This window comes from Erithacus rubecula (assembly GCF_903797595.1).
Source record: "Erithacus rubecula genome assembly, chromosome: 27".
Classification (NCBI taxonomy): domain Eukaryota; kingdom Metazoa; phylum Chordata; class Aves; order Passeriformes; family Muscicapidae; genus Erithacus; species Erithacus rubecula.
In genome coordinates this window covers 235,481-247,985 of record NC_136679.1, presented here as the reverse complement: position 1 = coordinate 247,985, position 12,505 = coordinate 235,481, and the positions used below count along the sequence as shown (strand labels likewise).

General features: G+C 60.4%; 1 pseudogene across 1 annotated transcript; it reads right to left on the bottom strand.

The window, feature by feature from the left end:
• Positions 1-225: 225 nt before the first annotated feature.
• LOC306812887 (nucleolar transcription factor 1-like) lies at positions 226-12,451 on the bottom strand (annotated as a pseudogene). Its single transcript, XR_013777854.1, has 21 exons — positions 12,337-12,451; positions 9,494-9,604; positions 9,101-9,182; positions 8,372-8,527; positions 7,642-7,706; positions 6,934-7,062; positions 6,416-6,524; positions 6,062-6,195; positions 5,412-5,552; positions 5,095-5,136; positions 4,397-4,511; positions 4,116-4,267; positions 3,606-3,761; positions 3,312-3,422; positions 3,111-3,202; positions 2,774-2,963; positions 2,491-2,538; positions 2,179-2,246; positions 1,698-1,847; positions 1,294-1,414; positions 226-945 (listed from the first exon to the last, which is right to left on the bottom strand). The product of XR_013777854.1 is annotated as a nucleolar transcription factor 1-like (transcript).
• Positions 12,452-12,505: the final 54 nt, after the last annotated feature.

Here is a 12,505-nt window from a genome sequence, read left to right as displayed (position 1 = left end):
GTCACGCTGAGCCGCCGGCCCCGGGCGGGGGCGGCCCCGGTGCCCCCCCGCACACACTCACACGTTCACACACACACCCGCACCCCCAGGCCACCGCCACCGCCACCCCCGCGCGGGGACACGCCCGGGGCACCGGTACCGGGATCACCGGGATCACCGGCACGGCACCGGCACTGGGATCACCGGGATCACCGGGAACACGGGCACGGCACCGGCGCCGCCGCGGGTGTGCAGCGCCCGGGCAGCTCCCGGGGCAGCTCCCGGACTGTACAAGGGTTTTGGGGGGTGGGAGGAGCCCCAGGATGCTGGCGGGGGGCGCAGGGCGGCATCGTCCCATCGGCTGAGTCCTGAGCCCGCGGCTCCTGCTCCCGCGCCCGCTGCCGGAGGGGCGAGGGGATTTTCTTCCCATTTCTGGGCTTGTAATTAAAAAAAAGGTGTGGGGGGTGTTGTTGGTTGGTTTGTTTGTTTGTTTGTTTTTCCTGTGTGTTTTTCTTCTCTTTCTAGAAAGTCCAGAGCTGGTAGCGAGGGGGTTTTGGGGGTAGGGATGGAGAGACACCCCCCTGGAAAGAATGAAATTCCAAAAAAAAAATCGCTTCCCCTCGGGAGTAAAGCGGGGGGGCAGGGGTGGGGGGGCTCTCTCCTTGCCCCCCAGCCTGGGGGAAGCAGCCCCTGATCCCCCTCCGTAGTGTGAGGGGTCCCCCCGGCCCCCGCTCCCCACGCTGGGGTCCCACGGGGGGGCAGGAGGAAGAGGAGGAAGGATTCGGAGGGGCTGCAGGGGGCATTCGGGACCGAGACCGAGAGACCAAACGACTTTACGAAGAGCTTGGCCGATCAGTTGGAGTCGGAGTCGGAGGAGTCCCCCGAGGAGGAGGAGGAGCTGCTGCTGCCCTCCGAGTCGTTGTCGTCCTCGTCCTCATCGTCCTCATCCTCATCATCCTCGTCGTTCTGGCAGGGGGGTGGCACAGAGGAGGGGGAGGTCAGGGCGGGGTTAGTCCATTGTCACCTCCTTGTCCCCTGCTCCCCTCCCCGGGGGTGTGACCCCCACCCCTCCCACGCTGCCCCCGGGGATCGGGGCTGGAGGAGGAGGAGGAGGGACGCGGGGCAGGAGCCAGGAGTCAGTTTGCAAGGGCTCAGCTCGGGGGGCGAGCCGGAGCAGCGCGCGGGGTCCTGCCCTCACCTCTGCCACTGCCTGCGAGGCTGCCCGACCCGCCTCGTGCCTCAGTTTCCCCCCTCTAAAGCCAGGGAAGGAAGAGGCGTGAGCTGAGACCAGCGAGGGGGTGCAAACACCCTCACCTGTCCGGGGGCGAGCACAAGGCACGGACACGGTTTCTGGCCCCAGCGCCATCCAGCATAGGCTGATTTCAGTTGCACCCGGTGTAAAGCTTTGACTCTGGTGACTTACTCGGCATTCACACTGGCGCAAACGGAGCCGAGACAGACTCAGTATCTCCACCAGGAAAAAGACAGGAGATTTTTCTCTGCTCACTGGGGGCTCTGCACACCCCTCCCAGGCCCCGAGGCTGCTCCTGACTGCACCCCGCGGCTGCTCCTCGTGCCCTCCCCGGCAGCACCGGGGGGACGCTGCTCCCCCTTCTCCTCCCCGTGTCCCCCTGCTCCCCGGGGGCTCCTGCACCACGGATCTATCTGAGCCCAGCCCAGGGGAGGGGGCCCGTGCCCTCCCCGTGCCACGGCCTCACCTCGTCCCCGTCCTCGCTCTCCTCCTCGCTGCTGGACTCCGAGGAGTCCCCGCCCTCCTCTGACGAGTCACCGTTGTCATCATCGTCATCCTCATCTTCATCGTCGTCTTCTTCTTCCTCCTCTTCCTCCTCTTCATCGTCCTCTGACTCCTGCAGGACGGGAGGGCTCGGTGAGTCCCTGCATCTCCACACCCATGGGTGCAGCTCCCACCCCATCCTTGACAATCCTCCCTTGGGTTCCTCATCCACTGGGCAGATCAGGGGAGTCCCTACCCCACACCTTTACCCATTCATACTGAGAATGCACCAAAAGCAGTCCCTCAGCAGGTACCAGGGGTCAAAATCCCACCTGGATGGGCTCTGAGCAGGGATTTGGGGAAAGGTTATGGTCTCAAGGACAGGGCAGGCAGCTGGAAGCACAAGGGGGGCCTCAGACAAGGGGTGTGGGTCCCCCCCTGCCACTCCCCAGGAGTGACCTCACCGACTTGGACTGCATGGTGGGCTTCATCTTGGGGTTGGGACCCGCATCTTCCCTATGCTCTTGCGTTTCTGTGGGAACAAAAACAACCCTTCAGGGCTCAATTCAGCTCCTTCCCAGCGTCCAGCCCACAGAAAATCCCACTGCTGAGCTGCCATGGGGACAAATCCCCACTGGAGGGGCTCCCTGCAGTGTGGCACATCCAAACCTCGCCCAGGACTGATCCTGCCCAGCCCCAAGCCCCCAGGTTCTCCAGCCCCATCCCACTCCCAACCTCCTGGGATCCCAGCACTGCAGAGCCACGTGGACACTCACGTTGGAAATGTGTTCCTTGTAGGCAGCTCGCTCCTGGGGCGAGAGGCTCTGTGGGGACAGGGACACAGTCAGGATGGGGAGGCATGGAACAGAACTGGGGATGGATCGGGGCAGGGCTCCAGCACAGGGCACAGCCTCATGTATATAACTTTTATCCTTTTTAAGTTACAAAATGTCAAAAATTGGTCTGGGTGGTTTCTGGAGTGGGAACACAGACCAGGCCAAGCATCAGCCCCAAGGGATCCCCGAGTCTCCCACCAGGCATGCAGGATCCAGCACCCACATTGAGCCAGATGTCGAGGTGCACCTTGTACTGTTTCTGCTGCTCCTCTGCCAGTTTTTTGTAGTGGTCCTTCTGGCCCTGGGAGATGCGCTGCCAGCGGCTGCCGATCTCCACCATGCGCTCCTTCAGCGGGAGGTGGTTCAGCTCCCCGTTGGACAGCAGCTCCTGGGAGAACTTCTGGTAACCGTTCCTGCAGGGGAGAGGGGAGGGACCGGGCTGGGACAGCGGGCACAGACAGCCCAGGTGTCCATAACCCTCATCCAGCCACACCAGGGTCCAGCCCACCCTCCCTCCTCTTGCTCCCACCAGCACAGCCAGTTCCTCACACCCCAGCTACTCACATGGGGGGTTTCTTCGCTCTCCCTGGAATTTCATTTTCTTGGTGGAGTTGGTGGAGCAAGGAGGGGCTCGCATTTCACTCAGCTCCCTCTGAGCCACAGGAGAGACAGAGGGTCAGGAGAGGGGCAGTGCTGGCCAAGGGACAGGGGCAGTGCTGGCCAAGGGACAGGGCAAGGGACAGGACGGGGCAGAGACCCACCTCGTATCGCTTCTGATCCTCCGCCGCCTTCTTGATCCACATTAGCTTCTCCTTCTTCTCCATGTTGTTCCAGGTGGCCTCCATGGCCTTCAGCGCTTTGCCCCGGTCGTTCTATGGGACAGAACCACCACCATGATCAGGTGCACCCAAAATCCCTGGCACATTGGGGTGCTGTGACCCCACCCTCCCCACGGCTCCCAGCCCAAACCCAGGTGTGAGAGCCAAAGCACATGGGCATTCCTGCTGGTGGAGTGATGATCCCACCTCCAGCCCCTCTCCCAGCCCACTCCTCACCTTGAAACGAGCCAGGTAGTCCCCGATGACGCTCTGTTGCCAGATCTCTCGGCAGTTTTGGGAGGACTCTGGCAGCTTCCCCCGCTCCTCTTTGTCTGAGCCGTGCTTCTTCTCTGACTGTGCCTTCATGGCTGCCTCCCGTGCCTTGTACTTGGCCTGGGCAGGGGGCAGGGGGTGAGGGGGGCACAGCAGGGGCACAGCTCCCAAACACCAGCACTATCCCCACAGCAGCACCCACAGCTCCTCCAGCAGCCCCAGCCCCATCTCAGGACTCTGCCCATCAGCCAAAACCACCAAAAACCGAGGCTCAAGGGCCCTCTGAGGTTTCTTTGGTGGGTTTTGACCCCCCAGGTGATGAGAGGGGGAGGCACAGCCAGTGCTGCCCCTCGGAGCTGCCCCTGGCACCTGCGTGACAGGTCACTGTGAAGCTCCAGCTGCAGGACAAGGACAGGACAATCCCCCCAGATGCCCACAGGAGCAGTGCAGAAGGGAGACGGGGATGGGACCAACCTTCTTCTTCTCGGAGAGGTCGTTCCACATGCGGGCCAGCAGCCGGGTCAGCTCGCTCTCCGACAGCTCGGCGCTCCTCCTGCAGCTGCTTCGCTTCTCCTCCGAGAAGATGAACATGGCTGAGATGGGCCTCTTGGGCTTCTCTGAGCGGCCTGAGGGGGCACAGGGGCTGTCAGGGGCCAGCCCCCGCAGGGACTAAAGCCCTCAAAGCCCCTGAGATGCACGACCCCAGCCCAAGCCTCTGGCAGGTGCTGCCCCATCCCTCCCGGGGCCGCTCCCACCTTGCCGGTCTCAGGTGAGGATTTTTTGGATGCAGGACTCGTCGCCCCTTTCCGGTTGCTGCCCAGCATCTTACTCCTCGCCCAGCACCCGCTGCTGCTCCTCCTCGGGCAGGCTCTGGGTGGCACAGGAGGAGGCATCATTAGACTAATGAGGCTTTGAGGTAATCTGGGGAACAGGGACTCTTGAGGCACTTGGGTGTCCCGATCCAAATCTGTCCGTGTCAGGACCAACACCTGGAGCTGCTCACGTGCAGCCTGGGGGTCCCCGCTGCACAGCCCCTCTCTGGGCAGTGTCCCTGTCCCCCAGCTCAGCTGTTTCTCAGTGAGAGCAGGTGGCAGGGTCCGGGCACAGCCTGGCATTTCCAGCCCGTGCCCTGCAGCCGCAGCCGGGGCCGCGTCACATCCGCCGGGGCCGCTGCTGGGGTGGCCCCGTGCAGCTCCCCACCACAGCCCAGCCAGGGAAGGAAGTGAGAGGCCACAGCCACCGAGCAGCCTCCCCTCCAGCTGCAGCCCTCTGCTCACCCCAGCTCTCCCCTCACACCGGGTCAGGCATTAGGAGAGCCCGAAGGTCAAGGCTATGTACCTGCACTGGGCCCAGACATGTTTTGGGGGAACACTGGAGCCCCCCATTTGAGCCACCCCAGTCCCTGGGATGTTCCCCATTCCCAGATTTGGCTGAGCACCCCCTCACCACTCACCTCCAGGAAGCGGAGCAGCTCGATCTCATAGTCTTTCTTTTTCTGTGGGGGATGGAGACGTGTGGTTACACAGATCCTCACTCCATCCCTGCCCCTTGCAGCCCCCGACCCATCCTCCATCCTGGGCACCCTCCACCTGGACCATCTGTTTGTCCCACACAGGAGACAGGATCGAGGGAGGTGACCGAGGGCCTCGGGGAGAACTGGTGATGCAGACTGGCACAGGCACTGAGCAAAGGTGAGGCATTTTCTGCTCCTTTCCCACAGCACTGGTGCCCACCTGCCTCTCCTCCACCTGTCCATCCTCAGCCACTCACCTGGTCACACTTTTTGTGGTAGGCATCCTTTTCCTTCTGGGAGAGCAGCTTCCACTGCTGGCTGCACAGCACCATCCGCTCCGTGCTGGGCACGTCTTCTTGTTTGCCATCAGCTCTGCACAGTACAGGGAGTAGCTATTCCTGAAAAACCCACAGAGGGACCCAGTGTTAGGGAAAACCTGGCCCTGTGGAGCTGGCTCGGTGCTAAAAGCCTCCCCAGAAGCCCCAGCTGGGCTGCACCAGGCAAGGAAGTGAAGTGCCTGTGTTTTAGGGCAGCTGGCTGCTGGGTTACCCCTCAAAGCCAGAGTATCACTGTAAACCCTGCTCAGATTCTCCCCAAAATGTGTATTCAATGTATATTTAAGGACTGGTTTAAAGGGATCATCAGAGTCATGTAATCATTAAAAGTCTTCTAAGATCATTAGTCCAACTATTAACTAACACCACTAAACCATGTCCTCAAGTGCCACATGCACACTTTTTGAACATTCCAGGGACGGTGACTCCTGGACAGCCTGTTCCCAGGCTTGAAGAAGTGGATCCCATAAATCCCAGCTAGCCCCCGTGTGTCTGTGCTCCCCCAAGTTACGTGGGCTGCCCAAGCCCAGGGCAGTTTCTGTGCTGCAAGAGGCAGCAGGGACAGGACTCACGGGGGAGGCTTCGTGGGTCGCCCGTCGAACTTGTCCTTGAGCTGCCGCTCGGCCTTGGTGAGGGTGGAGCGGGTGATCCCCTCCTCGCTGATGTTCAGCTCGGGGTGCTTCTGGATGTAATCCCTCATGATCTCCTGTGGGAGGCACAGCAGTCAGAGGGCTGCCACCCCCGCTGGGGGCCGGAGGAGGAGAGAAGCCAACCATTCCCTACTGTGCCCCTGCCCCTGTGCCTGCCCCGGGCCAGGGCTCTGCCTCGCTGGGGACCTGCCTGAGCCCACCTGCCTATCGGGACAGGCCCTGCAGGGTGCCTGGGAGTGACCAGTGTGCAGGGGACCGGGTGGGGCTGCTCCCTACCTCGTACTCCTTCCGCTGTTCCAGGGCCTTATGAATCCATTTCAGCCTTTTTATCCGAGAGTTGAGACCACTGCTTGCCCAGCGACTCTTTCACCTCCTTCGTGGTGGCCTGAAAACCCAAAGCCAGAGGTGAGGGCAGAGGGGTAAAATCCAAAAAAAAAAAAAAATTTTTTTTTGAATGAAAAAATATGAAAAAATGGCAAAAAAATGGTGTGGCCTGGCAGGGCCTGATGGGCACGTGGGAGCCGTGGGCGTGTGTGGGAGTGAAGGGCATGGCCAGAGGTGAATGTCTGTGCTGGAATCCTTTCCTGCCCTGACTCAGGCTGTGGTCACCCCTTCCTGCCAAAAGTGGGGGCTGGATCCCTGAGCCTCTTCCAGGTGTCCTTACCTGGCTGCGGGAGCTCCTAGCGGTGTCTCCTCCATCCTGAACCCCTAAAATGCTTCTCTCCTTCCCCCTCCTGCCCCCAGAGCAGGGTCCAGGACCCCCAGCACTCACACTCACACTCACTCCCACCCACCGTACTCACATCTGGACGCACTTTCAGGTAGATCTTCTTCTCGTGGTTGTACCACAGCTGCTGGGGGTCTTGGGTTTCTCGGGGACGTCGGATTTCTTGGCGTTCTGGATGAGATCCGGGTGGTCTTCCCTTCAGCACGGGGGGAGGTGGGGAGGGGACAGTGTCAGGGAGGTGGCAGAGGCAAGGAGAGCACCCCTAAACCTGCCTGCACCCCTGACTGTCACTGCAGCTGAGCCTCCACGGGCTCAGGTACTGGGCTGTCCCAAAAAAGAGCAGGAGGGTTTCAGGAGAGACTGAAGTTTGTCCCTCCTTGGGGAGCATTGGCTACAGGCATCCCAGGGCTCAGAGCAAGCCTAAAGCACCAGCAGGTCACTGGCAGTGCCAGGATCCACCTGGATCACAGCAAGGATCACGTCCAAGGGGAAGGTCTGGAGTGACTGGGGGGACACTTCAGCTTTCATCAGTGCTGGTGGCAGGGCTCCTGTCTCCACCTCGCAGACCCTGACCCAGAGCACGGCTGGCCCTCTGCTCCCTCATCCAGTCTCCCAGCTGAGGGATGCTCTCAGACACCTTTTCCTTGCTCTCTTTTTGCTGAATTCCCTCTTCAAGTTAAAAGCCCATCAGGGCTTCTTCTGTGAGTTATGCAGCAGGGGAATCTGGATCTGCCTGGAAGGGTCTGGGGAAACATGAGGGGGGCTGCCTGCTCACCTGAACCTCGCCAAGTTCCTCTCAAACTCCTGCTTCTCTCGCTGGAAGTCCTGGATGTATTTCATCTGGGGACACAAAGCCACCACACAGGTGGAGAGGGACATCAGCACCAGGAACAGGCAGGGAGATACATCCCTGTCGACCTGGCTGGGCATCCCACCTGCCCAAGAGGGACTCAAGGGCTCTCCAGCCCCAGAATGCTCCTGCAGAGGGTTCCAGCCTGCCTGAGATCCAGCAGCTGGATACCTCCCCTCTCTGCTACCCCAGCCCTGGGAAAGGGCACAGCAGGACTTTGGCCCTGGACTCTTCCTGGACACCCAGAGGGAAAGTTGGCCCCCCCAAAGCCCTGCCAGGCTCTGGCATCTCCCAAAGTGGGCAGATCTCTGCTCCCAGCGTCTCCCAGAGCCTGTCCCCTGTCCTGGGTGGCACAGAGGGGCGTGTGCCCCAACCCTGGCACTGAGCACGGATCCACCCACGGGCAAAGCCACCATCCAGCTCCATCAGGAAGAGCTGGACACAGGGCCAGACCCAAGCAGCCTCCACCCCACAGATCCTGGGAACCAGGACAGGAAAAGCCAAGGAAGTCTTACAGGTCTGTCAGGACTAAAGAACACCTGTCTGCTCCCATCAAGAGCTGGAGAGCTTGAGTTCTGCTGGTTTTACTGGAAGAGCTGAGCAGAGCCAGCACACAGAGGCACAGGCTGGGAAGGGGCTTGGACCCCCTCCATACCTTTTTCTTCTCGGGAAGCTCCTTGTATTTCTTGGACAGGATCTTGGTGAGATCCAGGTTGCTCATTTCGGGGTGCAGCTTGGCGTACTTGGCTCGCTTCTCCATGAAGAAGCGGAAATAGGGAGTCAGGGGCTTCTTGGGGAAGTCGGGGTGTTTCTGGGGAGACAGCAGGGGGAGGACACTGAGCTTGGAGCTGGCAGCACCACAGGGGCACAGCCAAACCCAAGGCTGCCCAGTCCTGGGGCACCTGCCTCCATCCAGCCTGCTGGTGATCCAGGCACGGCAGGCAAGGACGGGGAAACTGCTGGGGACGAGGGCTGCCCAAGGAACTACAGCACCCCATGGCTGGGAGCCTTGGGAGCAGCCTCCAGCCACCCAGAGCTGTCAGCACAGAGCAGGAGGGACACTGGGGCAGGAGGGGATGGCATCCAGCTCCCAGGGATAGACCCTGGGCTGCCCCAGGGCCACCCTGCTGAAAGCACAGGACAGGAATAGGACAGCAGCTCCCAGCCCCTCTGGAGCTAAACTTGGCTGCAGGCTGCCAGCAGCACAAGCCATATTAAATGTACCCAGGAGCTGGCCCAGGCCCAGCACCACGGCCTCTGGACACCAGGATCAGGGGCAGGGAGGGGCTGCCAGGGGCTCCCACGGGGATCTGAGGGGCCACAGGCCCCTATTCTGAGCAAGTGTGGGTCACCCTATAGGGACTGAGCCATTCCTGCCCAGTACCTTGAGCTTTTTGCCTTTGTAAGGATTCTTCACGTGCTCTTCAGCGTCCTAATGAGCTCTGTGAGGGTCCGGAATTTCCTCACTGTGCAGAAAATGAAGAGACAAAGACTTGAGCAGGGGACAGGGCAGGTGCCTGGCATAGCAGAAACCCCAAAAATGACCAATCCCAGCCCCTCTGAGGGTGCCCCAATGCTGATAGCAGTGGGATGGTGCTGGCAGCAATGGCCAAGGGCTCTGGGCACCAACTAAGACAATTCCAACTGCCCCAGGAACGTCAGTAGGACACTGGGACCCTGCCACAAACCCCACAAAGCCCACGTGGTGTCAATCACCTCATTAGAGATCTCCATCCACTTCATCTTGCACATCCCCTGAGAAGTCCTTGAAAGCCACTTTCTCCCAGTCCAGGTGGGACTCGGTGGTTTTGAACTTGCCCGTCGTTGGAGGGCAGGTTATTCTTCATGCACTCCAGGAGGGTCAGCATGTCCTCCTGTGACCAGCGGTCTGAGAGAGAGAAACAGCATCAGCCAGGGCAGGAAGCCTCCCTTCCCTTCCCTTCCCTTCCCTCCTTCCCAGGACTGCAGCTCCCGGCGTGCCGCACGCCAGGACACGTAATCTCCACATGCTGCCTCTCGAGATTAAAGATCAAAGGGACGTGGCAGTTTCCATCACCCTCCAGCAACTCTCTGTGGGCCAAAACAATCTGGGCAAAGCTAGAAATTCCACCTGGTGCAAACCAGAGAGACTGGCTCATCCCCGAAATGCATCAGATAGGGGTGCTGTGCTGCACGGGAGCACAGGGCCATTTCCTACCCCGCAGTGACACGGGAGCAGTGAGCTCTCCAGTCAGCAGCAAGCAGGGAAAGCCACTTTCTAAGGGGAAAAGATGAGTGCGGAGCAACTGGAAAAGCTCAGCGCTGCTTTTCCTGCACCTCAGAGAGCTTTGTGAGCACCTGGGCCCAGCTCCACGGTGACCTCTGCCAAGGTCAAAGCTCCCAGATCACAAAGTGAGGGGGGCAGAGCCCAGCACAGCCCCCCCATCCCACAGAGGGGTCCCTGACAGCGCAGGGATGATGTTCATGTCACCCCAACATCCCCCAAGCTGCTGGAGTGGTGGGATGGGCAGGTGGCAGAGCTGAGAGGCCAGGGCAGGATATCCCAGCCCTGAACCTCCTCCAGCCCAGCCCGGGGCTGCCTCCTTGCCAGGGGAATTCCTGCCTGCTCTGAGCCTCCACACCAGCTGGGCAGCACTGCCCAGGGTGCTCTGCAAACGTGGGGAGTGCAGGGGGGCCTGGGAGAGGAAGGAAAATTCCCTGGGGATGGGCTGGAGGAGGAGCAGAGCCCCAAGCCAGCCGCCCACGCAGCCCTGGCTGCCTCATGCTGGGATGGGCATGGGATTCCACGGCATTCCCTGCCTCACATCTCTGCCAGGGGAAGGCTGAGGTGCCTGGAGCTGCCCATGGGACATGGAGCACCCCAGGGGACAGAGATCCTGAAGGGATGGGGACAGAGCAGCCATGGATCTGAGTGCAGCATCTCTCCCTCATCTCCAGGAATGAAACAGGAATATCCAGCTGCAACTCTCCCTCCACTCAAGCCTCAACATGAGGAAAACCATTTCCCATATCCTGCCCTTGCAGGGGTCTGGGGAAGGACAATTCCTCCAGAATCCCAAATCCAAGCAGGGGATGTTAAAGGTGAAGGGAGCATAGCCAGGATGTGACCCCCAGGGACCATTTCCTCTCTGGACCTGCCTGGTTGGGGGTTAAGGCAGGAACAGTTTAGGATCCAGCTGGTCCCTACAGTGACCTCAGTAGGGATTAATGTGGAGGGAGAAGCCTGGAAAGTGAGGGTCTGGTGGTTTGGGGTGTGTCCCCACACTCCTGGCTTCATCCCAAAGCATGGAGAGGCAGAAGAGATGGGAAACCCCCACTCCCTACAGAGCTGGGGGAGGGAGAACAGCCCCAAATTCTGTCTTCCTGTTTTCCCCATGCAGTTTCCAGGCCTCCCAGGCAAGGACCAACGAGGCAGAACAGGGCTGGAAGGGTGCCAACTTGCGAAATCAGGAGGAATTACCAAAAGCAGCAGCCACAAAAATCCACAGGGGATGGAGAAGGGAACGAGACACCCCAGGCCTGCCCCCATCCAGCCCAGTGCCTCAGTTTCCCCCCAAATGCAGAAACACACAGAGACCTGTGGCCCTGCTGAACCCCCCGCTGGCAGACAGCCAGAATAACCACATCCCAAAAAACAGTGAAATAAACAGTGAAAACATCCCAAATCCTCGCTGGCAGCAGGGTGAGGACAACAGGGACCCCCCCATCCCTGCTCCCCTTCCTCAGGCTGGGGCAAAGGCTGGGATTGCTCTCCCAGCAGGATGAATGGGCTGTCCATGCCCCAGGAGTGATTTCTCCTGGCTCTCCTGGCACCAGTCTGGCCCGGGCTATATTAGGAAAGCTGCCCTGGTGTAATTAATCCACCCAAAGTCCTGCAGAAGGACACGTGCTCCAGCCAGGTTCGCTCGGGGCAACAACCCCGGCTGCAGCAAGGCAGGAGGAACTGGGGGCACCTGGCAGAGGTTTGGGGGTCCCAGGGGGCTTTGGAGGGGTATAGTAGCAGAGCCCTGCGAGCTGCCCTAAATAAACATCTTTCTTTTTTTCCCCTTGTTTTCCTGCCCCTTCTCCAATAAAAGCTGAAGCTCTGATGTCACGCCGGGCTCTGAAGCTGGAGGCCCGAGGTAACAGCTCAGCTTTTAATGCAGCCCAGATGTGAGCAGGGAGGGCAGCACCCTGTGCCAGCCCCCCTTCCCAACCCCCGGAACTCCAGCCCCCAAAAGAGCATCCCAGTGCCAAGGGGCTGCTGGTGCACGGGGAGCAGGAATCTGTGTGCTTGCACACGTGTGTGTGTGTGTGTTCCCAGGTGGATCAGGATTTGGAGAGGCAGATCCCCCACCTCAATCTGCTGGCAGCTGGGATCACAGATCCCCCATCCCTCCTCCTCCTCCATCCCTTCCCTCTGCCACCCCTCTGAGAAAAGGGCTGCTCTGAGGTTTATATTATTATATTATTTATTTTCAGGCGTGGCAGCGGAATTCCTCTGGAGCACTGCATGCCGGGGGGCTGCGGGGCTCACCTGGTTTTTGGGAGCTGTCATTTCCAGGTCTGCAGGGCACTCAGCTTCGCCGTTCATCCTCCTCCTGCCTGTGCCCGGGACGGTCCCGCCGGCTCCCTCCTCACCCTCTTCCCGAAATATGGGCACGGCTCTGCGGGGGAAGGAGAGCCCTGCTAGGCGTCCCCAGCGGATGGGGGAGCCCCCAGCTCCTAACGGGAGGGGGGGACGTGATCCAGGCATCCTCTGCACTCCCCGGTGGTGAGGTGCTGGAATATCCACACACACCCATCCCTC